Raw genomic sequence first — 24,387 nt, forward strand, 5'->3', positions numbered from 1 at the left:
CACATGAAACATTGTAAGCTGTGAGAAAATCATCCTTTTTGTTTCAGTCCATATGGAATTACAAATCCCAAGATCTTAGGGAATTTTTCCTAGTATGATACACCTCTCCATTGTTTAGCATCTTACATTCTGGAAGGGTCAGGTAGAATTCAAAATTATGCTGCCTTCAAGATACTTGTTTGAATGAGGATGTAGATTTAAAATGTTGCCATCTGTCCCTCCCTAATGTCTCCAGTCACATTGCTTCTTGATAAATTCACTATTTTCTAAACTTCAGTCCTGTACAATATTACAACTACTTTTCTGTCTCACTCCATCTGTCCTTTTGCTCCATCTGAGGTATTTAACTTGAGTGTACAGGGTGTTTGGCTTCTCACCACTCACCAGGTTTTCCCTGGGCACCATAGGTGCTTCGCTCTTCCCTGCTGCTCTTCATGCTCCACAGAAAAACACAAATTTTAGCCAGCCTTTGAGTTAATGGCCATGTTAAAAAATGTCCCTCTGTGAAGCATGAAAGACAATACAGAGCACCAACACAGCCACTAGAGACAGGTGGAAAACAAGCTGACTTTGTGAAAATCAGAAACCTAATTAGCAGCCAGGCCATGAGGAGGCTTCCCTTATGTAAATAAGCTCAACCTGCCCCCAAATAACAGCTCAGAGCAGCTTTCAAGCTTGAAATACTGGTGTTCAGTTTGGAGGGGAGAGAAGCTGAAGCTCATTGCAAAGTCAAGCCAGAGCCTGGACTGGCCATGTTGGGAGCAGGTTTGAGCCCCACCTGGGCCTTACAAGTAGCTTCAGGACTGGGTTCGATTCATGCACATTGTCTGTGTATGTGCTGGCTTTTTGACTCTAAATTGTCTGATCCAGATGAAAAAAGTGTAGGTAGAGTAGCAAAATCTCTCATGTCTTTACTATTCTTAGTACAAGAGAGTAGTTACAAGGTTTTCCAACAATCTGTGAGGATGATATAACTATATTTAATGGATTTGGGTCTTTTCATGATAACTTGTCAATTGAATAAACTAGAAAAACACAAAACAGCAACAAAAAAATGGAGGCCATCTTACTGATATTGAAATAGTTTGTTTTATTTGCTTTGGTTATTGGTCAGATGGGTACTTTGGCTAAATGGAGTGGCCATTTTGAAGTAGAAACCTCTATTCAGATCAGTAATTTATTGTGTGTTTTCTTACTTCTGATAGTCAAGTATTTACAACCTTGAAACTAAATGAGTTACCAATGCCTCGACTAATGTGTTTTTACTGCTTGTGTAATTTAAAGTGTGTGCCACCTTAGTCCAGAAAATGCTATGGATTTCTTACTAGTAAAAAGCAGAAACAGTCTGTATACACTTTTTTTTTTCTTTGAGCAAACTGAAACCACTGGCCATAGGAAAAATAAATGACAAGGAACAGCAAGGGGAATAGTTGATGTAGAAGGCCTTTATTTCCTTTCATTGGTGAAAAATTTCATTACTACTACTACTAGCATAACTTTTTGTACCACATTCATTTGTTGTCTTCATGGACTCTCATTGTATCCCTTTGGTTTGCATCTCTCAAAATACATTGAGAATAATTCTTTGAAATAAATATTAAAATATGTGAATTTCTTCTATAACAGAAGATTTCTTTAATGTAAGTTTGCACACTGGATGCAGCACAGTAGATGTGTTTTAAAAGTACCATGGGGAAATGAGGGCAGCCGTCAATATCTTATGAAAAAAGTAAATTTTGTACACAAGTCTTACTGCATTAAGGTAACACAGGGATATGACTTTAAACTCTTTAGATACCTGCTGCCTTCTGTCATCTTGTCATCTGGGCAACTGATTGGTAGATTATTCAAAATCTAATGGCAAGGTTTTTAATCAGAGTATTTTCCCCATTCAGAAGAAAATCATATAATGGCATTTGCTAAAGTATTTACAGTCTTATCTGTAGATAGAAGGATATCTTCCATGTTGTAGAAAAGGGTTGAAAAAAGGTAACAGCAGGATTAGCAACTGGAGGTACAAAACTGGCAAGGAACAATGGATTAAATGATAACATAGAAGCAGCACTATTCTCTTTAATCAGTAGTGGGTGATCTTCTGTAAAACTTACTGTATCTAGTATAAGTTCAAACTCGGAAATCAACCTGTGCCTCTGAAACTTTCACTATGGAGAGAAAAAAAAAGTATTCTGGGCTGCAAAAACAAAAGAGTTGTTTTAACATACTCAGCAGGCTGGTGAGTGCAGCCCTGCAAAATGCCAGGGAGTCAAGTGGTGCTTTGCCTGGGAAAGCTGGAGGGAGAAACCAGGGAAATGTAAGACTGAGTATTGAATGGATGTGTTAGAGCTGGACTTATATATGTATGGAAGTTTTTGTATATTTGTGCAAAATAAAAGGAATCACTGGAATTGCAGACATGCTTGAAGCACTGAAGAGTTGATGGAAAGGACCACAGACTTTTTTTCAGTCTAAGGTGACAGATTCGAACCAGCTTCCTATAGAGAGCAAAGGCTAAGAGCCTGGGTTCTCTGTTCACCAGCAGGTGGAGGATATAAATTACTTCTAAATCACTAGGAAAGACTGTTCCTCCACTTTGTCCAAACACAATTAACGTAAGAGTTCTCAGGAGTTCTCTGTCACTGGACATAACTTCAAAGTTTCATTTCAGTATGCACACACAGCATGATTTTTATTTTTTTTTTTCATTATTATTTTTATTTTTCAGTAGTAGCATTCAGGACTAGCTTTAAGACTCCTAACTTAGGATCCCAACCAAGTTTCCGAAAGTGAAAGTAGTCAAATTACTTCTCCTCTAGCCCGTGCATAGAGAGAAGGAATCTACTATGTGTCATTTGTCCTGCCCAGGGTACAATTTTAAATACAAATCCTTATCTCCATGGGTGGTACGTACAAGTGAGTAGGTATTGAAAGTTCGTGCTTGGTGGGCATAACACGAACATTCCCACAGGAAAGAATAAAGTACTGCCAAGTGGTTTGTGAAAAATCGTCCAGAATATGATGAGATAGTACTGCTGTACTTGTGTTAAGACATCTGTGTTCCAGGCACAGATGTTGTAATTTCAACTAGCTAGGAAAACAAGACTGCACCTCACAGAATGTCAGTGGCTGCTTAGCAGTGCAGCTTGCTGTAATCACAATAAGTCTGTCTTCCACTCTCTCCACTCTTTAAAATCCTACACCAACATTCAAACTGTAGTTTGGGATTTGCCTGTGCTACAGTTGTGATCCCAGTTCTTGACACTGGAGGTTCAAAGAGACACTCAGCTTGTCCCCCAGATGACTGTGGAACAGAATATTTCTAGGAACAAGGTCATGTTGGAGAGAAAACATTTCTGTCAGCTCTTTCCACACCACAAGGAAGCCAGGTTCCCTCATCCTTCCACACTACAAGGAAGGAGGGAAGAGGCAAAAGCATATAAGCTAATCACATTGGTTTAGCTGCAGGCTGAGAAGAAAATAGTTAAGACATTATAGTTTTTATTTTTAAAAAGTTTGAAGTATTTGCAAGCTGAGGATGTAGACTTACACCTGGAAAAAGAAATCATGACCCTATCTGCTTTTCCCATACCACTTAGCTGCCTGGAAGTACTCAGCACCACTGAGGATGTAATTTTCTGTATAGCAATAATTGAAAATTTTGTTTAAATCCCAGTTTTACTCAGAACATTTAATATAAGAAAGTATGTTTTGTTGTCATAGTATTTTAATGCTTTTCACATAAACATTTCCTTAGTTTTAAACTGAACTATGCCTAAATACCAAGAACATTGTCATCTTATGTGATATCTGAGGATGCACTCCCTGTTTTTCACTTCAGTTAGTGACAACAATGCCTCTACAACAATCTGATATGGCACACACCTGCCTTTCTGTAATATTCATTATTAAAAATCCTCCAAGAAAGCTCTGGAGGGATTTATTTCTGAATAATAATGCCCTCTTAAGAGAGAGAGTGGAGGTACAATCAGAAGTGGAAATACTTGAAGCAAGAGCTCTTAGAATATAGTTTCCCACTGTTATCTCACTTAGGAAGGCATCTGAAGCGTATGCTTGATTGTCAGTAACTAAAAAAGCAATAAACGTATATTTTCTGGCAAGGAAAGATTGGCTCGTGCTTAAAACATGGCTTACAGTTAATGTTTTTAAGAATCATGATCTATATTGGATCAGTGTTAGAAGTTATGATAGTAATGAGCACCGATGACTAAGTGTTGCACATTCTTTCCCTACCAGTTTATGACTCTCACTTACCTAATGTCTTCTTGTGTTTCCCCTATTTCTTCTAATTGCCTGGATTACCCCTAGGACACAGGAGAACCTTATCAGTCAAGTAGAAAATCCTTGTCATAAAGAAGTATGTGCTGCTCTTTTAAGACATTAATCTGGAAAAAGATAATATAGGCTGGTAGAATGACTTTTTTGCTCTTTAGTGGCTTATTTATGTATACATCATTTTTATGTATATTATTTGTTGGCTACTTAGGCCAGAGTAATTGCTTTAAGACATCCCTTAAGATGGATGTGGTAAGAAATGTATATTAAAAAGTTTTTCTGAAGTGAATAGCAAATTGTCCAAATAGTCTTTTCGAATAAGCCATAAAGTATTTAGAGACAAACCATAAATGGTGTATTATAAGTGGACATTCTTCGAGCCTTTTGACAGAACACCATCACAACATCCTGCCAGAAAAAAATTCAATAATTGATCATGACTTGAAACATCGTAGGAAACAGAGCTGGGAACTGGGTAGAAGCTCTTTTTCCAACCAATTTCCTGTAATTCCTTGATATAATCATGTGTGACAAAAAGGAGGAGCATTCCCTGGACAAGGTGTGTTTGGTAGCATATGATGAGATCTAAAGGCCACCTGTCGAAAAATTGCTACTTTTGGGCAGTTTCTATTACATTAATTATTATTAAAGACTTCTAGTACCTGAGGAAAAAAAAACCCTTAATATCAATGTGAAAATGTTTAATCTGTTGTAGCAGCTTTACCAAGTTTTACCTTAATATCTTTTGTACAGTTAAGTTGGGGAAAAAATGCATATTTTTCTTCAGATAACCAATACATTTATCTTAGAAACAATTTTACTTATTGAAGGAAAAGCCTGTATTGAGTCTTCATTATATTCTCAGATAAACATCACTCGTACGATAGTATTTTTTAGAACTGTGAGAGAAAAAATTAGGATAAAATAATTCAGGAACTAAAAACTAGACAGCTCCAAAGTAGTGCTCAGTCAGACCCTTGAGTTGCCCTGTACTTGTACTCAAACTCCCACTGGCATCTGTCATCACTGACATTGGCATCAGAGTCCAAGATAATTAAAATCAAGCAAAGATTATCTATTATCCCATCTAATACATATGCTTAATCAAATATTCTCAGTTAGATGAATGAGTGTGTGTCAGGGGGAAAATATTACCTCTAGCTAAAGTTTTCACTTCAAACTAATGGAAACTAAAGGCTGGTTTTGTAGGAAAGTAAGAGTTCAAGTGCATATGCAAAGTTAAAATTGACAACTTCTGAGACCAATTCAGGACAACACCAATGTTAACCCGAAGTTAGGATTTTAACAAGGTCTCCATTAAGGCATTGCTCTCTTGCAAAAACAACTGCCATTCACCTCAGTTTGACATTATCAAATAGTCTCACAAGTTTCTTCTTGCAACAAAACGTTCAGCAATGAAACAGGTGTAGGGAGACTTTAAGTGATGCCCTCATGCCTTGCCATTGTTGCTGTCCTTTTCAATAAAAGCCCTAGAAACCATTCAAAAAAAGTGTACCAAGGACTCAAACCACCCTCTATAGTGTAGGAAAGTAGTTCCATGGGAAAGAGTAGAAGTAATACGACAGTAAGTTTTTATTAGTTTGTCCAAAAAGTACATGCATAATAAATAAAAGTAGTTAAATCCACTCTTCACTCCCAGAAACACAACAGTGAAAGTTCCACAAAGAAATGCTTTTGTCTCAGCAGTTAGATACAACTGATGATAAGAAAAAAGTGGAATGTTAAGAGACTCTGTCTTCATTTCTCAGTGTAAACAGTCTGAATTTACCTGCTAATTGTTTGTTTGACCTCTGCATTCCTGTATTGTAATATTATTCTCTGCTAAATATTTTTCTTCTGTTGAAGAGGTTTTTTTGTGGAGTTGAAGTTTCTCTTTTAGTGTACAAAATTAGGACCTTTGGGAAGAACTTATTTTGCCTTTTCACTGAGAACGAACAAGTTGGGATTTACTGACACCTGTATAGTTACAAAAGCCAGTGGCAAGACATTCATAAACAAGTGTTGTCCCCAATAAATCTGCAAGGAAAACATTCCATCTGCTCTAAAAGGCAGGCAGAAAGGTTTCCCACAAATTAAGAACTCACTACAGAGTCCTTTCTTCTTAATTTATTCCAAAGTTCAGGAATTCTGGCTTATAGTAAAAACATGAGGCCACTTTACCATCTCTGTGTAAAGGATAGGAAAAAATTATTTTCCTCCATAAAAATCCTCAGAACTCATTGCAGAATTTGTGATCTCTTTGTGAGGGCAGGGAGATTTTTCTGACTGATGTATCCAGCTAGACATGGAACTGGGGCACCTCTTTTAAGCTGAGATAGGAAATGGCTTTCCCAGGACCTGAATTCACTGCCATAGTTTTAATGAGATTAGGACAAATCTACAATCTCACAGAAAATTTCAACCTGGGAAATGGCTTGGCTTTGGTCCTCCTTTGAAGAGAAATAAGATATTTTTCTTTCTTGAGCTGTCCTGATATAAGCTGTTGCTACGCATTGGTATAACACCTTTACTCCTTGATGCATCAACAGAAAATGAGGAAAAAAACAACCAATACTGAAAATATGAAATACCCAAAGCACAGTCTGTGAGCCAAACCTGGAATATCTAAAAGATTGAAGGTGCCATCCAATTTCCCCAATGACTTGTGAAGTTGTCTAGCAGACTAGCACTGCTAAAAGATATTTGCTTCGTTTTGACAAGAAAATTCTCCGGGAACTTTGTGTATAAACTACTGCAACTCGTTGTTTTCTTCTGATTTATTCTTTAGATAAGAAACATACACATTCGAATGAGTATTTCTGTGTGTCTTAAAATAAGTTGATGGCCAACACAAACATTCTAGAGTTTTCGTAAACAAGAAAATATGTGACACCCGTATCTTAACATGACATCTTTATCTCCACATACTATGCTTTCCCTTCCCGAGTGCACTGCAAGCTTCACTGTATTTGCTTTGTTCTGAATGTCACCATGTCCCACTAACACTCCTTGGGTGTTGCTCTGTGGGGGTCATGCAATTAGACTGCAATTGAGCAGCTGCAAATCCACGGGAGGTTGTAGAAATACAGTCTGAAAACGGATCAGAACAAACCGATGAACGGTTGTTTCCCTTGATTGGAAATTGCTTTGTATTGATTTGACCAATAATCCATGCCATGACACATATCAAGGACGTTGGAGCCGATGCCAATCACTGTCAAGTTCTAGATTCCTGGTATGATTATTTTGTGTATCTTGCGAGACTATAGAAAAATAATATTAGAACTTTTTTTGTTAAAATTTTGCATGAAAATCAGAGCCTTTTTTTTTTTTTCCTGAATTTGCACGGATTTAAATGAAACTTGCCAAAATAGCAACTCACAGATTTTGCTTTCAGAGCTTGCTTTAAGGGTGTTGAGAGTAGCCTGTAAGAAGCAAAAGAATGACTGTTGAATTTGGAAGCAATGAAAAATATCACCAAAAAATCTGGATGTTTTAGGATAAATTGGCTAAAATCAACCAGCAATGGTTGATTTTATAAATTCCTTATAAATTCCCTGGGGACAAAAAAAGGTAGTTTTGCTATGATAAAAGGAAGGCAATCTGAATTTCAAGCCCCACTTCTTCCAGCTGCCTCAGGCTTCCATTGCAGGGCCTATCAGTTGAGGGAGTGGTATTTTCCTAGGACCAGAAAATTTTTCCTGAAAGTGTGTCTGCAGTGATGCAGAAGCAATCTAAGGCACTACTTCCATGGCTATGTCAATTAATTATGAGAACAAACCATTACAAGAAAGAATTGCTAAGGCTTGCTATTGCATTACTGCAGGCACCTACAGTAACAGTAATGCAGGACAGGGCACTTGGAATACACTGATCACTACAATGCAGAGCCCCTCTAACAAGAAAACAGCTCAAGTGAACAGGAACAAGTGAAAGAAAGGGCTTGATAATCCTGATCTATCAATCTTAGAAATAATAAAGCTAATTTATGAGAACTGCACCGTTCCCATTTTAACTACAGCACGCAAAATTGGCACAAATAAGAGCTTACATCTTTGAGAAGTCATCACAATATGCAAGTCCTAATCAGAGCTGATTGAGTAAAGGGTTATGCTAAAATACTATCTTTACATTTTTTTCATTATTATTTTATTCAGAGAACTTATGCTCAATAGAATTTGTTTCCTGTAAAGTGTGCAGTGTTGTTTAGAGGCCAATCTTCCTGAGTATCTACATACACATACTGAGGGACAATTTTTGCCCAAGGAATTATCTTAAATCATAACCAGACATAGTTATTCCTTACACTACTGAGTAGCTTCAAGTGAACAAGAAACAGAGAAGTGGCAGCAGCAATTATGTGACTTTTAAGCCTCTTAGCACAGACAGAGGGAAGTGACACTTCTGTGTGGAGCCATTGGATCATACCAGGGCATAATATCACTTGTCTAAAAATCTGAAGCCAAGATCAAGATAAGCCACTGTTATTCAAACCTTACCAATAAGAATGTAGAAACAAGTTTGCCAGGCCTGTGCTTCAAAACAAACATTTCCAGCATGTTTCTGCCTAGTGCAGCTTCTACAAACTTCTTTCCCATCAGATCCCGAGAAGCCTTTACCATTTCTGTGGTAGCAAGATCTGGCCATCAGCTTCCATGCAACTTAAAGATTTTAATAATGATAGTCTGTCCTTTTCTGCAGGCCTATTTCTACCTTTGGTGCCTCGTTAACAACATATTTTCTGTTATTGGACCATCTTCTTGATTTAACTAAGCTTGCAGGGAGGTTTTATTCCTCTGCCTGTGATGATCTTTGGTGTCCTACATGTAATTTCTTTTTATAATCCCTGCAGTAGCAAGTAGCAAAGAGGAGTTTTAGCTAATAAAAGGGTATTTGAACATTGGAAGCAATAAGAACTTGGCAGAAATATACATGGTATAAAATATTTTAAAACTAACAGGCACTATAAACCATAGCCCTTAGTAAGCTTGTGAACAGTGGTGGCTTTCTAATGCAGAAACTTGCTGGCTCTTAGTAGAGGGATGAGGGGTGGAAAGGTAGAAGTAAAAGCAGTGTGGATGCTTCTATCTGTTCTCTCTCTTCCTTCTCAGCAGTCCCACCCATCAGGTGGTTGTACAGAGATCCTGCTGGAGTCAGCCCTTCCTGCAGGGACAGGCATAGGTGAGCAGGGGGATTCTTTCTCTTTTATTTAGGCTCTATATTCCGGGAGTTGGAGGCCTGAACTAGCCTGTAGAACTAAGGGGTTATGGAAAAACAATAGAGATTCATCTCACTTTCTAATTTCAAGCTTGATTCTTTCATCTGCAAACCAGGATAGAATATAATTTCTAAATATGCAAAGCTGTAGCTTTGAAATGGTGTCTTCACAGTCCCATTTGGACTCGGAAACTTAGTAAACAAATCTGAAGATACAGCTGAAAAATGGGGGTCCCTAATTCAACCACTCTTAGGGGTTTTTTCTGTGCTTCAACAATGCAAAACACCTAGAGAATATGTTTTTTTCAGCATGAAATTTTTCCTGTGTTCAGGGTCACGGCACTGAAATTTGCTTAAATATTTCAGTTACTGTTTTATCCCTCTTCTTTTACCCAAAGGCGTCCATTGAACTAAGGTGGTGTCACCTTTCTAACATTGTCTTTTAGGAGCTGAATGTGCTTTGAAACCAGCTTTTTATTTTCTTACAGTAGCAAAATAGTGGTAACATCGTAAAATTTTACATCACTTAAAATGGTTTCATAAATAAACTTTTTATTTATTATTTATGTATTAGCTCTCTATATTGTAAAATACAACTGTGAGAGCATGAATCTAGGAAAAAAACTGCATTCCTACCGTAAAAATATTTTTTAAGCTCAGGAAAAGATTCACAGCAGAAGAAAGCTGTTGTTTTTATCAGGTTACACTTCCATATTTAAAAGCAAACATCACTTTCTCTAGAAGTGAGGTGCATGACTGCCTTTGAGAGAAAGATCATCCTACACTCGCAGCAAGATGTTCTTTTTTTGGTTATTCACAGTAAAAACAAATGCTGAAGTACCTGGAGGCATGAAAAAGGCGGGTTGACATTGGTAGGAGGGAATAGTGGTTGTTTACTTGGGCTAGAAATGCTTCTATGAGGTGCAAACCTCATCTAACAGTAGGAATACTTGTTACATTAACAAGATTTACTGACAGACTCCATCTGTGCCTTCCCACCAAACAAGGTCACTCAGTTAGATCCTAAGGAGCCTAATGAGCAAAGTGCCAAATCTCTGGAGTGCTAGTGGAGGTTTGCTCTGACTTATGCCTCAGGCACTTGCAATATTTTTAGTACTGGAAAATAAAATAGGGTAGAGGGAAAAAAAGGTCATAATTTTTATCAGACCGATCCACCTTGAGAAATATCACTGTGTGTGCCTCTGCATGAACATACCTGGATATTTTTTCTCTCTTTTCCTGGTGATTCACAGTTTATTTTTCTCTTCTGCTTCAGAGTGGCCCTTGAGGCACTTCAGTGCCTTCATCTTGGCCATTCATTTCACATCGGCATCTTGGTTGTGGAAACTTCAGTGTGGTGGCAACCTGCCCATTCCTTTCAAAAGGCTGTAACATCAACAGCATGTGTGGTGGTTTCCAAGTTGAGGGAGAAGCCTTCTCCTTGGATTTTTGCTGTTTATACATTTTCTGCCTGGATTTTCCGAGATACAGCCTGGTCAATTTATAGCAAATATTATGGTAAGTGCAAAGGAGAAAGGGACAAAAATAAATTTAGAGCATTGCAGGGGGCCCAAAAAACTCTGCTAAACATTTTTAGTATTTACGGCCGAGTTGTTCCCAAAGACAAACTGATAGTTTAAAAAAAAAAAAAAGGATACTTTTTAATTAATACTCAAAATTTACAGCACAACTATAAGCTATCTAAGATTATTAAGCTGCAAATTAAAACAAAGTACTTTTCCTAGTACATTCCCTACACCTTGGAGCATGATGAGATGTGGAACTTATTACTATCAGGTGTTATTGAAGCCCAGTTTTAAATTGTTCATCTTTCAATCTACTAGCATAATAGTTGGAATATGATCTCTAGTTAGAGTTCCTATCATTGTGTACTTGTCTTCCTTCTTATCTTTGCTACAAAAATGGTCTCTGGAGTCACCTGAAACTGAACCCCATGTAGCACAACCCCCCCTTCTGACCTATTATCTATAAATATTTATCTGCTATTACTAGGAATATCTCTTTTACTGTATGTTCATCATTCAATTGCCAGTACATTATGAACTGCCTGCAAAAAACTATCACCCTGTGTAACTGCTCAGTGAATAAAAGAATACTTGTCTAAACCTGTGACACAGGATTTAGGAGGCTGAAACTGCTTCATTTTAGAAAAACAGCACAGTGAAGCAATGGGATAAAAGGAGAAATTTAGAAGCATCTTCAGTGAAGTTTCTCTTAGTCCCATTCTTCAATGTGCTGGAATGTTTCTGGAATGAAGCAGGGCTTCTCATGATGAGTGATTTGTTGGGTGATGTATGGCTATCAGCAGCACAGCACGGAAAAGATACGGCAGCAGATTTTGTGGAAGTGACTGCACTGCGCAGAATCTATTCTGCCTCACCTTTTGGCAGGTTTCTATTCTGTCTTGATGTAAACTAAGTCAAGTCCTAGTATATTGCACACAGAACACTTCTTCATAGGATGAGGATTTACATTTCCATTTGTGTGCCTTTACACCTAGTGTATGCAATAGGACATCACAAAATTGTACACTTGCTGATCAGAATAGAACATTAATTTAAAAGTTCTAGGGGATAAGCTTCCAGGAAAATGCACATGTACAAATGAATTTTTTTTTACTATCCTGGAGAAAAATGTCTCTACAACTGTCAAGGGGTTCTGCACATTAACACTAGCACTCAGTTGCTTTGTAAAATCCAATTGTAAAAGATGTCTTCCTATAGTGATATAACATCACTGCCTGTGGTAGAAGGAGAATCTGTACAAATGGAACTGACATGAGAATTTCAATCCTGACTTGAAGAACCCACAAAGACTATAAATTAAATTTTTATTTATTTTTTAATTTATAAAGACGTTATCGTTCAGGCTCTGCAAATATCCATCCATCAACAGTGAGTACAGACTAGTAGTCCATAAATTGGTGTTAAGCCTAAGGCTGTTTGGGATCTCAGTCCAGTCTTCACCTCTTGCCACAGCACAGTGTGGATGTCCTGAATTGCCCAGGGCTTCTCAAATGGCAGCTAAAAATTGTTATAAACAATGTCAAGACCTTTTTAGCAATACTCAAATTTTTTTCTAAATTCTCCAGTTACAAGTGGTGGGTAATAACTTCAGCAATCTGAGCTATATTGAGGTAGGAATTGGTATTTTTCCCCTTTCCCCCTTGTTTCCTGTCATCTGACAAGCTTACAAAATGAAAGCTATGCTCATATATTCAAAAACTTATAATAATATATCTATTAATACTAAAACATGCTTTCTCTTGACCGACAAACATAATCAAATGTTCTGAATGGTAAAGGTGGAACACTTCAAAATCTCAAAATCCACAGCAAGAGTGTTATTAATACACCAAGGCAGAACAGAAACATGTCAGAAGGTGAGGCAGAATAGATTCTGCACTGAGCACAGAACAGCACATCACACTGCACACACACATAAGGAGAAATGAAGGTTTAAGTTTCAGTGTCTCTCTATTCTTCTCAATAAGGAGCAGCTACTTGTTCCCCAAACCCAAAATCCCTATCCTTGCACAGCACTCGGTATTCCACAGCTAATATTCAAAGCAGACTCTGTCCTGGCTGGCACACAGGTCATGAAGTACACTGAGAACTTTACCCTTGGGTCACTGCACTGAGAATTTCCGAGAACCTGGAAAATTTGTTTTCTCTCCAGTCATATTACATTTCTGTTAGTAATTTTTTTTTTCCCTTCTAACCTTCCCCACAGTTGTACTTACCTCAAAATCGTTGGTATCTGTGCTCCTTCCCAGTAAGCCCATCTCTCATTTCCCCCTGCCCTCACCTCTGACCTAAGTCCTGGCTTACCTTTTGCTGAGTTGTAGAAAGAAGACAAAGAAATTGCACCTTGAGTCTGGAATTGCAGGCACTTCTCATAGCTGTCTTACCAAAACCCACTGTCTAGTCTTTGAAAACACCATTTTCTTTGCTCTTACTTGAAAATTAATGATATTTTGAAAAATTATGAGGTTTAGCTTGCTCTAAAACATAATTTGTGTTGGATTCTCCTTTATTTTTATGGTTTCTTTAGCTTTTATAGGTTTTGCACGGCAAAAAGGAATGACCTCAGATGGCTCCTCTCATCCTGGATAAAGAGAAAAGCATTTTTCTGTAATATGTGTTTCAGGTCTTCTCCTGACCCTTATTGTTCAGTTACTCATTGAAACTAAAGAAGTGTATGCTTGGGTTTTTGTTTGTTTTTTTTTATTATTTAAAGCACATTATTGGTACAATGTAATTTAGAAAACATATCTTAAACTGAAAGGAAAATTAGTGCTTAAAAAAAGAGTTCAAAATATGTTTTGCTATAGAACCTCTTTACAACAGAAGGGTTGACTTAAAGAGATTATGTATATGTATATAATCAACAACAAACCTTTTGTGTACATCTTACAAAGCAAAAAAAACCACAAAGATCCATAGATGAAACTATTAGGAAGCAAATACACAGATATTGTATTGAATAGTCTTGCATAAGTGAAAGAAAGTAAGGGTTACAAGAAACTTTAGGTAATCACTAAGAATAAATTGCTTTTAGAGAGACAACTGGGTAACACAAACTCATATGACATAACTATAGAGATAAATAATTTCTTGGGATCTTTCCATGTCTCTCATTTAACCTTTCAATAAAGGATGTTGCAGGTGTGATGCCCTGAGTTCTCTCTGCCATGCTCACTGATGGGTGCATTTCCTCTAAGCTTTATCACTTGCAATTTTTTATCACTGAGTCACTTGCAATTTTTGATAAGTTTCAGATGGAGATGACCAAGGAACTGTAGAAAAGTAGGTGGAAGAGTGTCCAGGGAAAGGTAAAGATGGAACATTTGTGTAAAATAGTCATAGGACAAGTACTTCCACGGACTTATGCTGACTCACCACTGCTAAGGTCTGAACAGAGGGTGCTTAATGTTTAATTACTTCCAATCGACCTTTACTAGTAATTATTGGAGAACCTCACCCAATGATTGAGAACATTGCAGGATCTGAGATTGTATTTCCATGAAAGATACTGGAATGTTAACCACCACCACCTGTCTGCTTGTTGCATCTTAGTTTGAAAAATCACCTTCATGAAGCAGTGCTCTCTCTTTGCCAGCTGGGCTCCAGAGGATTTATCCAACCAATATTAGGACCTCCCATCTGCTGATTTTTTACTTATTTATGCTTCCTGCCTCCCATCATAAATAAAGCACCTACCAGAACCTCTAGTGAGATTGCCAGGCCTGTATTGCTGCAAGGGGCACTGACTGACAATTCTAATGCCTCCGTGTCTGATACTGTGTTTGCATGCAGGGAAAAGCTAATAATTATGACAGTGACTCCTTCTGTTGGATAATATGCACAATGTTTCTGATCCATTTTTCTTAAAAAAAAAAAGGCACTTTTATGTGGCAGCATCTACAGTGAAACTGATTTTAAGTAGTTCTCTAGAGATTCCAGATATCACTTGACAACTTGAACAGAAGTGCTGCCTTTTCCATCAGTCTTTGTCCCAAGTAATCATCTAACAGTTGCAAGATGACTCAAGTGGCTTTAAGATATCTTTGCAGACAACTTCTGTCATTAGCATTGTGGAAATAGTCCCTTAAGTACGTGACAACTTTCGTGGAGCTTATCTATCTGGAGTAATATGTAAAGAAATTACAGCCCTTCTTAAGTAGTATTGATAAGAGATATAGCTGTAGGAAAAAAAAAAAACACCAAAAAACCAGCAAAAAAAAGCCCCAAAACCACTGTATCTAAAAGTCTGTCTGCTTTTGTTTCTTGTGGTTTTTTTGTTTGCTTGTTAGTTGGTTTGGGTTTGTGGGGGTTTTTTTTGGAGGGGAGGCAGGAAGGGAGGATGATTTGTTTGTTTCGTTTGATTTGGTTTGTTTCTCAACTGTAGTTATTTAAATTATGTAAGCTTTATTTAGAAGTGAACTTCTGCTCAGTGCAGCCTGCCTTAACACAGTATTAGGCCCAGTGTTCTCATTAACAGATGATAAAGGAATTGGGTGAGAAAGTGTCAAAGAGAACTAAAAATATTTCTCACCTACTCCATGTTACTCAGTGGCATAGACTCTTAGGGATAGGTTCCTGTATATTTCTGCTTCTCTTTTATGTTTCTGAACTCAGGGCTTTCAAAATAAAATATTTTCTCAGAGGAAAAGGCTACTAAAACGCTAAGCTGTGTGACCCAAGTGACAGATGTGCCATAAAGTCTGAAAATGGTGCCTCCCCTGGCTTTCTGAGGATATCAAACAAGAAATTCCCAGAGCTTCTCTTTTCACAAAATAGTGTGGAAAAGAAAAAAAAAAACCTGGTTGTGTCCTCTGATGGTGACAACTAATAGAGCTACAAACTGCTGTGCTAGCTGAGGACCAAGCCCTCTGTGGGCAGGGTGAGAGCAGGAGGGAAGAGCAAATATTTGCACTCAGAAGTCTCTAAGGTCTTAAGAATGGATCTCTTTTGTTTTGTATTGTGGGTTTTCTAAGTTGTCAAAAGTGAAAACAATACATATTCATCTAGGGAATAAGAATATAAACAAAAATGAGACGTATGTCCTTACAAAACTGTAGCTGGCTCATGAGTTTGGAGACACCTGTCTGCAAAGCAGTCATTCCATCAGCGTGTCAGAACTGTGTCGAAGCCACCTGGGCAGGACAGTGTGAAGGGCCAGCAACACACCAGCAGCCAGCAAATTGCTGCTGCCTTCTGTGTGGAAAGACTGTCCTCGTTCAGCTCTTGCATGCTGATGCTCAAGCCAGAAACAGTCACACCTGAGAAATCTCTTGAATTATGGGCTCTGAGCCTTTGACTTTGCTCCTATGAAACACAGGAGTGTGGCCCACAATTTTGACTATCCAACAGAGGCTCCGTTGTCTCTCTCTCTACAGTAAACATAAAGTTTACCTAAAAATCCCACAATGATAACTATTTGCAACCTGAAGCCCAAATATTCTTTTCTATTTTGTTTCTGACAATTTAAAAAATATTAGAGGGGTGAAGGGAGGAATGTCAGCAATCAAAATTATTTTCATTTTAACGTGACTGTCAAATGAACATAGATCTGCTCCTGACAGAAACTGTTTAAGGGTAGAGAAACAAGAATGCAAAGATTGCATGGTTGCTGAACAAGCTGCCTCACACTTATCTTGTACAACAGAAATCCTAAAAGTGCTTGAAAAACCAAGTCTTTCCAAAGTTAACAGTAATAGGTAAAAACATTTCTTCTTCATTGGATGTGTCCTCTTAGAAAAAGTTATTGTAGTTCTGAAAGGACAGCCCTCAAAGTTCAAAAATTTTTTAGGTGTCTGGAATCTCGTTTCAGCTCTAGAACAGATCTAAGTTTAAAAACAAAATTTCTCTTCTAATTTAGTTCTCTGTCTTTCCACAGCAATTAAAATAATTGCACTCTGTCAAGTTATGTCTTTCACCCTGATTAAAGATATAGCTGTATTGAGCAAGCACATCAACCAGTCTGTTGACAGATGAAAGAAGAATGCACAGCGTCTGAAATTATACAGATAGCTTCACATTAAGTAGTACATAGGCAAAAACTGATCCTGTATACTTTTTATAGAAAAGAAATACTCTATCAAACCAGCAATTTATTCTGTATATAATATTCTTAAGATAGCTTTAGTTATAAATCAAAGCTAATGACTTGAATTCTGCCTTAATTATTGGTACATTGCCTTATACCTCATTGTATTTGAATGCAAGTGTCTAAAATCACTGGGAACTAAATTAGATGAAAAAAAATCTTTGATCATTAAAAGTATATACAGTCATGTTTAAGTTATTAATGCAGATGATTTGGTTGTTTACATCATAATTACTGATTTGACTATGAAAAAAAAGAATTGCAAATTGTTTCACGTCAATTAACAGCACATAAATAATTCTGGCATGCATGAATATTTTACTGTTTAAAACTGTAGCACATAACTTTTTATGGTGCGCTTGAAACAGGTCTAATGCAAAGTTAAAACCACAAAAAACCCCAACCCTGTCTATGGGGGGAAAAGCCATCTGTCACAAAGAGGACAAGAAATTAAGTTGCACCAGAACCTGCTGAGAGACCAAGAGTTACAAACAATATGAGTAGTGAAACACTGCAAAACTGCACAGCATCACAATGCAGCAACATAGCTACAACAAAATACGTGGATTTAGTCTGACTTTTGCCATCTCTTGACTTGATGGCACTGCTTAGCACCCACCTGCAGAAATTTAGGAAGGTTCGCCAAACCAGTGCTCTCTGCGGCACTTCTGTGGCACATTGCCTCCCAAATTTTAAAGGGTAGGCAAAATTCCCAGTTGCAAAAGAACAGCTTAGATTTTCAAAAGATCTTTCAGGCTTTAAAGGCAAAGATGGTCACTAAAAGGGTCTTGCATTAGAAAATACTTGGATAGCATACCTTGTTCTGAGATGTGGTTAAATATTAGGCTTTTCAGCCGAGCAGTATAAAAATTAAAATATCAATATTTGGCAGTGGGTGATTGAAAGGTTAACACCATGCAGTAATGCAAACATAGACGCATAAACAAGTAAATTAAAATATATGGATTTATCATAGTGGCTCATTATCTTTTCAGGTTGCCTTCAGTATTCTCCAGCATTATAAGAGTTAACTTTCATGCCTTTGCTCAGACCACATTTACGTTTGTTAAGATTAGTTGTTGAAGAAAACAGCTGTATATCTTGGACCTCATACAGCAGAGCTAATACTCTTTATACTTGGTGAGCATCTGCTCCTTCAGTTTCTTAAAAAATCATAATTGTAAAAGCACCAACTTTTGGAAATAAAAACTCTTGTTAGTTTAGTTTAACAAACCTGTGAATCTTGTCTGTGCTATGAATACTTGTGCTTTTCTGAGTCAGGCTGGTAGATCAGACTGTGTAAGTGATTGACGTGATGTCAGGCTCAGACCTTGTTTACTCAGTATTTATTTACATTTGTATTTGTTTCTTGTCATGAAGGGAAACTCTTCTTTTCTGAAAGGGGCAAGCTGAGGTGGAGCTGGCTGGGCAAGGGACATGTAGCAGAGGTTACCAAACATTTTGCTTTTCTCAAATTAATTTACTTTACCCCAGAAAGAATAATAGCTCCAGATGTGTAAACAAAGCAGTATTTTCTTTAGCACCTTCAAATGTAACATCATTCACCAGGCTCTCTCTTCTTATTTAAAATGTTTACCTTCAATTTACACGTGCAGCCCTTTATGTGATTTTTGGACATTGACCACTTACATTTTAGGTCATTTACTGTTAATATAATCCTTAATATCAGTAGCTCAAGTTCTGCTGGAAGACACCAATCCTCATAATTACCAGGAATGGCAGCCACTGGAAACAGTGGTCTTAGAAGGAAATTATAAAACATTACTATAAAATGAGAAAACATAAAATGGTAACCTTATTAATTGTTTATTAAAATTGAAAACAAAAAAGACAAAATATTAGTCAAGGAAAACTCAGTAGCAATAATTAATCTTGATTATTAAGAGCATACAAAAAAATTCTTTTAGAAAGGTCAGGAAACATTCGATTCCAGTGTGAAATCACTGCCCTTCAAACCATTTAGTTGAGTTTGAGTAAGAGTTACCTTTGAGTTTAAGCCAATTGGCAAATACATGAGTTAATTTCCCAATTCTCTTCAAAGACAAGCTGAGATCCACAAGATGCCATCCCAAACAAGTAGCTTCCTCTGAAAGAATATCTCCAGGCATTAGAACTATTTTCATCACAGTCATTATACAGAAAAGTTGTTCCTTGATTGCTACATTGATCTTGGAGCAGAAAGATCAGATTTTTACAATACACTTCCTTAACCTTGTTAAAACCATTTTTCCATACCTGTTATAAAGTCACACCTGGAATTCAAAACAGCTTCCTAGGAGAAAAGAAAGGAAAAAAAAATAAAGCAACATCCTGACTATTGTTGCAAGTATCTTAGTCAGTGTAAGAGAAGACAAAAATGTTAGGATGTGGCAAACAAGGAACAACCCTTATATATAATGTTTGTGATGAAAATGGTTAAAATAAAGAGTTTCTCTGGGGTTGAGAGGCTAATTTCTGATCTATCTTTTCCAAAGACAGGATAGAGGCAGCGTTAAGAAATTGGAGTAAAAATTATTCAATTCATGAGTTTGGAGCTATTTCAAGCATAGCAAAAAGGAAATGCTGAGATTAATGCATGAATTGCATATTGTAGAACTATGCTTCTATAAAAATTTTCCTACAACAGAAGAGGAAAAGGGAATTCAAAGGTATTAAAAAGCAACAGATTTAAAATGTATTAAGACATTTTTACAAAGCATATAATTAACCTTTGAAACTTGTTGCCATAGGGTAGCACTGAGGTCAGGAATGTAGCAAGATTTAGAAAGAGTGGACATTTTTATGTACAATCAGAAGTTACCTTGTTACATTAGAGAGCATAAAGTGCTTTTATAGAGGACATAAAGTCCAGTACTTCTGGCCATAAGGCAACCACTAACTCGTGGGGGTTAGGAGGAAATGTTTTTAGCTGGCAGGTTATTCTCTTATGGCCACTCCAGGGCTCCTTGGAGCTGCTGCCATGCTTTTCTTCCAGTCAAGGGAAGATGAGGTAGGCTGCCAGTCCATCACAGCATCATATGTTTGTGGGTTTCATCTGTGCTCCTACTATTGCTTTTATTTTTATCCATTTATTTCTTTGCAACAGTGTTTTGCTAGCACAGGTTTATTACAGGTAAATACTGGCTGGTAATATTGTGTATGTTTCTGCTCAGTAAAGGGAAATAATTATGATTTCCTATGTAACAGATCTGCTACATATTCCTCATATTGAAGCAAACAAGTTGTTAATCCAAGGCAGATGTTACAGTGTTTGTTTCGCTCTGTGCTGAAGGAGCCAGCATATTTCCTTTCAGGAAAATGCTTTCAACTCAACTCATTCTTCTATTAATTCATGATAACTGATTGTAAGAACTGTTAGTAAAATTAATATTTCAGAGCAGCCCTGCAAGGGATATTTTTAACATGCAGCACCACAGCCCTGTCTCTTGTCACTTGTGTCATCCTGTCATCGTGTACATTCTCAGACACAGGCAGGCTGATACTAATGAGCTCACCACTCCATGTTCCTCTAACATGAAGTTCACCACTAATGAGAAAAATTCCCAGACTGTACTCACACTCTAAATCAATTTGGCAAGATTGATCAAAATATTCATTAAAACAGTTTGTTCTTCAGCTCAGCCTGAACCCTGCAGGCATACCTCTCTTGCTTCTGTAAGGGTTTGTGTGTGCGTCTGCGTGCACATATGTGAGTGTATGAAATTAAAACAAGTCAGTTGGTTTTCCTTCTCGTGTTATTAAAGCACTACTTTCAGAAGAAAAAAAAAAAAAAAACAAAAACAAGGCTGAATTCTCATTACTCTTTTCTCCTTGGGAAGTGCCCAGGAGTCCAGAAATGCTAAGAAAAATATTCTGCACGCCTCTTCTTATGTGCCTGTCAGCAGAAGGCCTGAGAATGACCAACATGAAGCAGCAAATTACCGTCAAAAGGGCAACAACCAAAATAACAAATGGGAATCTGTCAGAGACAGAGACATCAGTGGCCACACAACCCTGGGAATTTAATATATCTTTTGTCTGTCATCTGCATGCTAAATTTCCATGTCTTCCTTCAACAGAATTTCTGCTTACTTTGTCAGCTTTGATAAGTATAGGTTAGCTCATGCTGTCTAGTTTTTCACACGCATTTCAAGATAAAACACAGTCTAGAGAGCCAGGGATGACATTAACTGACTAATGCTCAATGAGCTGGACTCTGCTCAGAAAGGTCTAGACAGAAAACCAGAGCAGCACAAATTGCAGTGAGAGATGAGCAGGGGATAGATTTACAAATCTCAGCTATGATGTTATCTGTCCCTCCAAAAGGACAAGAATAATTCAGGTTGGTACCAGTTTAAAAGCCAGACACCCTGACTAGTCATATATTATATGCTTCTGGTTCATTTCAGCAGTAGAGAAGGTTGCTGTTGGTCATCCAACTCCATCATTCATTTCCTAGGAACTAGGAGCTTTTTTCAAAGGGCTAAGAGGAAGACTCAGGGAAACTTGAGCCAAACATGGTTTTAAAGTACTTCAGGTGTTACTATTCACAACATTGCAAACCTATTTTAGTTCACAATGTTAAATACATAAACTGCATTCCCAACAGCCTATTTCTTAGATATACTATGTGCTATAAAATGAGATCATGTTTTTCCAGGAAGTTTTGAGTGGGGTTATGAATCCAATCACTCAGAAACTCCAGAATAAACTCCATAGAGAGTGTCCTGCTGGGTTGAAGCAGCAGGCTGTTGGTGGGGCTCCCACAGTGGGGGATCAGGAGGCACTTTGCCTTGGCTCAGAGTACAGAGTCTCAGCAGCCCAAATTAAAACAGACATTAAGTATTCCTCTAAAAATTGGCAGTGGCACACAAAGGCAGCGGTCCACGTTTCTTTGGATACGTCATTTCCTTTGTATTCAAAAGGTGTCAAGTTAAAAATAGCCACATAACTGACAGGGAAGCTCTCTGATCACATTAAGAGGGGTATGAGGTGTTTCTTCCCATTTAAACACTGTTGGCTGTTCAGAAATCATGGGTGTGGTTTGCTTCCATACTGAGAGGAGTGATTCTGAGCATCCCTGAATTTCCAGAGCAGCATACCAGCAGCCAACATGTACACATTCAAGCTGGTTGAGTTCACCTAAAGGAGAGATAACTCTCATATATGCAAGCCCTTAAAAACAAAACCCCTGTTCAAATGCAATGATGCCAACCTTCTTCATAAGAGTAGTCCAAGCTCTGCCAATGCAGAAAATGTTTTTTTCTTTAAAACAGAAAATAACGCTGCTATGAAACAAGAAAACCTGCAATTATCTTGTCCAGACAGGTTCTCTGGAGATGAGATAAGGTGCTATTAACCAAATGCTCATTTACAGGCATATCATCTGCCATGGAAAGCGAAGATCAGCTCTTATCACTTCCCTTTCACAGTGCAAGATGCTGGTTTTAATGTGCTTCCTGCTTGCCCGCTTTTATCTGGCTGGTGAGGTTTATTTCTCTTGACAGCAGCTGTCCCCAGGCATCCATTTCCACAAATAGAGGAAAAAGCAGATACCAGAACTGTTTGACTCTGTTCAGTGGATAGATTCTACTGAAGGCCATTGAAATTTTCAATAAAAGAGAAGTTTTAGGGAACTCAGATACTAACATCCTTCTAAAGTATTTTCTATACCTATGCAATTCATTCTGGAATGAATTAAAATTTCATTTATTCAGTTATTCAAAATATTTCTGCCAAAATCTTAAATCAAAAGAAAAAAAAATCAAAACATAGTGTTGTCTGATGATAGAATGTCTAACTGAATAATGTCTAATAATTCAAAACATAGTACTGTGTAATGGTGCGTGTCTCAAGTAGGTTATGTGAAGATTTTATTTTCTGCACTGGATTCATAATCGCATAGATAGCCAAGAAAGTTAAACATACAGTACCTCCTTTCCCACGTTTGATCTTGATAGGCTGACTTTCATTTTAAAATCATGTAGGAAAAAAATTAATGCAAGTCATCTATTCAGAAGAGTGAGACCTTTGATTTACAAGAGACTTCTGAATCCCTCCATACTCCTTTTACAGCTTTTTTTTTTTAAATTACCACATTTCTTTTTCTGTAGCTTTGTGGCATCTCAGACATTTTCAGCATCAGTTGAAGATTCCTTCATTTAGTGCACATTTTTATTTATAAATGTTTTCTCCTCAGAATCTTAGGCAGTAGATACAGAAGGAGGTACAGAAGTTTGGTTCAGTGACAGAAAATGCCCTGGGTTTCTTTGCCATGGGAATGGAGAGGCTTTGCAATGTTTTCTCTCATTTTTCCCCTCTCACCTCCCACCAGTGACAGACTGTTCTAAGAGAGCTGCTGCAGCCCATGGATGAAGGAAAAGGTCTCCTTCTCTACCCTAAAAAAAGAAAGGAAAAAAGGCATTGTAGCATGTGGCATATTTTCAGCTTCCTTCATCTTAAGTTCTGTGTATAAACTGAAATAAGGCAGTTACTCTTTTTGGAGCTCCAGCAGATGTTTCCAAAGCACATTTTCCAACAACTAGAAAATTATATTCATGTATAACAGAGAAGGTGGGTCAGATTTAAGTCTTGGCAATCATGTTAGTTTGGAAAAACCTAAAACGTCATCAGACCAAGACCAGTAAGTGATATCCTGGTTGTTTCTTACATTTCCTTCTTTCTTCTGGTCAACAATGTGTGCTGCTCTGTCCTGGTGTTAGGGGATGTTTGTGGGACTGGTAACTGTTAGGGAATGCTTTGTCCTTTGTGTGTGAGGAAGAAATTCAAGGAACTCAGTATATATAGGAACACTATTGTACTGGTGAAAAATAGGAAAGTCATACAGCTTAAAAATTCATCCTAGGACCTTGAATTGTCTGTATGCCCTGAAAAAAGGTGGCACATTTTCCAGCAGAAGGAGGTGAGGGCTCTGCTCTCTGAGACACTGCTCCATGCTCAGTGTGATGTGGAGCTGTGCAGGGCTTGCAGGAGCCTCAGGGGAAGCAGTTTCTAGATTACCTGTGCACCTCTGGGCCAGGCAGTGATTCTCTTCTCTGAACACTGCTTCATGCAAGCTAACAAGGGGACACATTCTTTTCCAAGAGTCTGTTCTGTCGTCTGTTACATCAGTTACATATTTGGAATCTTTCAAGATAAAGATCCTGATAAACAGTCTGAGATGTTGCTGCTCTTAACAGCTGTCATGACATTATGACTGTGCTTATAATTCTGTGATGTATTGATGTA

Source organism: Chiroxiphia lanceolata, chromosome 7 (assembly GCF_009829145.1).
Source record: "Chiroxiphia lanceolata isolate bChiLan1 chromosome 7, bChiLan1.pri, whole genome shotgun sequence".
Classification (NCBI taxonomy): Eukaryota; Metazoa; Chordata; class Aves; order Passeriformes; family Pipridae; genus Chiroxiphia; species Chiroxiphia lanceolata.